At 36.9% G+C, this 3,039-nt stretch overlaps 1 long non-coding RNA gene across 1 annotated transcript; it reads right to left on the bottom strand.

Moving 5' to 3' along the window:
• Positions 1-665: 665 nt before the first annotated feature.
• On the bottom strand, positions 666-2,456 carry LOC120568739. Its single transcript, XR_005640768.1, has 3 exons — positions 2,414-2,456; positions 1,812-1,907; positions 666-857 (listed from the first exon to the last, which is right to left on the bottom strand). It is a non-coding gene; the product is annotated as an uncharacterized LOC120568739 (long non-coding RNA).
• Between the last annotated feature and the right edge of the window lie 583 nt (positions 2,457-3,039).

Raw genomic sequence — 3,039 nt, 5'->3', positions numbered from 1 at the left:
CTGTGAATCGGTTTTTTTAAATTGATAATCGTTTTTTAATCGAAAATCTAGGGCTGCTCCCTCTTAGTCGATTAGTCGACTAATTGGTCGTTTTGGTCTTAGTCAACTTAGATTTCTTTAGTCGATTAGTCATGTTTGATGCTTTTTTCATGCTGAATGACTTATTTCCAAGAAACGTACGAGCACATCTCTGGTAAACACAAGAATTAAGGGTTGACATTTTACCTAATAGATATCACCGTGAAATCTACTTTAATTACTTTCATTAAGGCAGTTATTTGTTGTATTACACGTTTCTGAAATGTTGTGTTAAAATATGCAAAGGAGGCATTATCTTATTCAATATATGCATCCTTTTGCATGACTCTTTGCGGAGAAACTCAGATTTACAGATCTGTCGATTAAATCAACTAATCGATTAGTCGATACAGTTGAATGAGTTGAATGTTAGTCGACTAAGAATTTCTTCAATCGAACACAGCCCTACGAAAATCGATATTGAATCGTGACATTTTCTGAATCGTGCAGCCCTACTGAACAGTAGTAGTTGTGGATGTCAGTTAACATATTCTAATTTTTTTACTTAAATACTTAGAAAGGACAGCAAGATTAGATTAGTTAACACCTTCTGAAATGTTTCGATACGACTCAGTTCCTTGGGGAAACTGAATGTTTGAGGCATATCAGCCCAAAGAGCAAAGCAAAGGCCGTTAGCAGGTCAGGGAGGTCTTGTAAGACGATGTCTTCTTCTAGAACCACAGCTACATTTGCAACTTGCCGGAGCCGTACTTTGATCATCCTCCATAGTAAGTATCCCCACAATGAGGCTTTGTCTGCTCCTCTTCTGGGTCAGTATCCTTGTGATTTCAGACAGGAAAGACAAATATATGATTAGTAAATCAAACTGACAGACATTTTACAATCTTTAGAGTATTTGTACATGTTGTATTAGTACTTTTACTTCTTCCCCTGATTATAAGCGTGTATCTAGTAGGGCTGTCAAAGAATATTCTAAATTTGAATATATATTCAAATTGTTAAAAAAAAAAACAGATTTAAAAATGAAAATGTACAGTTTAATTATATATTGTAAGAGAGTTAAAAAATGGCACTACTGCGGCTATCTGGCTCACGGGATCGTTTGCTGCTTTAAACAACAAGAGGGCAAAGAAACAGAAGACGCTAACGTAAATCTTAAATTGCAGAGACAACGAGAAAAAATTGTCATACAATTCATGGAACAGGAAGAGACTTGGTTGCTAATCACCAAATTATAATAAGTAATAAAACCGTCCCTTTAGAATTGACAGAAAATAAGACCTCGCTGTGCTGTGTATCTGACAGGAGAGAGCTGCGTTAATACCTTCAAAAGAGCATAAGTTTAGTATGAATACATTATATTAGAAGCTTTATTATATATCGGCTATATAAAGAGTCTAAATAACAAAAAATATTAATTTAAGTTTCCAAAATTAGGTATCTAGATTAATTAATGAGTAAACATGGATTTGATGACAGATTTCTGACTGAGTTTCTTATCCGTTTCACAACCATACGTTTCAGTGCAGTTGCAATTTTGGGGCTTTTAGATGGCACTAAAGAGCACCAAACCAAATTTCTCAATATTGCAGCTTAAATAAAGAATATTAACAGCAAAGTACATCTATTTGAGACACTTCATGCATTTAGATAAAAATGGGCAAGGAGAACAGTGGATAGATAAACTGGAATGGAAAAATGGGCAGTGTTAACTGTTCGGTAACAATCCTAGTCAAGTACAACATAAACAGGAGTTGCTAATAACCACTCACCAGACAACTCCTGAACAGCTTCTCATGACTTTCACAGATATACAAAGGAAGGCCCTTCAAGGCTGCAGCCTGTCTGTGTGCTGTGATGTCATTGGTCTGAAACACAAAAAGATGGATGAAAAACATTAAAACAAAATCTAAGTAACAAGCAGAAAAGCCAAAGCTATACCTGCAAGGGACTGGCCAGTTAACAATTGAGCAACTTCTGTGACAGCTGCCTTTTTTTATTTACTAAGGCAGAGGACTAAAACTGAATCACACAATTAACTGTATTGGTAAGTATTGGTAAACCACTGTTTTCTTCCACATCGAGCAAATTTTAGTAGAATGCAAATCTAAGGGTAACTCAAAACTTACAATATATAATGCTTTTTAACTGCTACATGTGCCACTTTGTTCAGCACCTAGTCGCTACTTTTTCTGTACGTTAGGTAGTGTATAATGGGTTAATTCTAATGTTTGATACTATGAGAAACACCTTAAATTGGAAACTTTGTATTTATTATTTTAGCTTTATATATCTTGCAGTAAAAAAATCCCACGATTTCATGCAATACAACTGTCAACATTTTCCAAAATACTGAGATTACTAAATTAATCACCTCTTCATCCAGTCCCTTAAGGAGTTGATCCATCTCAGACGGAAAAACTGGCCTCCTAGCCCGATAGGGTCCAAGCAGTCCTAGAGTGTGCTGATTAATGGCTGCTCTAAAGTTGTCTAGTAGGTTCTTGTTGGTGATCCGATAGAACTCTGCCTGCCTCTGTGATACAGACAGTAGGCCTAGTGCTTCAGGAGAACAGCTCATTGAGGTTGGTGAATTTGCAGGATTTGCATTGCATTCAACTCAATCTGAAAGACAAAGGTTGCAATATATTGGTAATAAGCGAAACATAGGAGAAACAATTAAGGATGAGTAGTTTTTTTAAATATGTGGTTCTTAATCAGTTTAAAACATTGATTAATTGTGGTGCAACAGATCAGTTGATCCATACACATACACATATATTTTAGGAGTTGAGCCCCGCGTCAGTCAAGCGCAATAACATTCATTATTAGACCCCGCTCAATCTCGAAGGCCGGCGAGTGTGTCAGCTGCGTGGCGTGTCCGTTTTTATTTGGGCTCCCATGTTAACAGGTTAGAGCTTACACACTGCCTGCGTGACACGCATGTCTCAGGCGCGGCTCGAGCCACACCTAAAAACGCATGCATGCTAGAAATAGAACCGA

This window comes from Perca fluviatilis, chromosome 11, assembly GCF_010015445.1.
Source record: "Perca fluviatilis chromosome 11, GENO_Pfluv_1.0, whole genome shotgun sequence".
Taxonomy (NCBI): Eukaryota; Metazoa; Chordata; class Actinopteri; order Perciformes; family Percidae; genus Perca; species Perca fluviatilis.
This window is presented reverse-complemented; position numbering and strand designations above follow the sequence as displayed.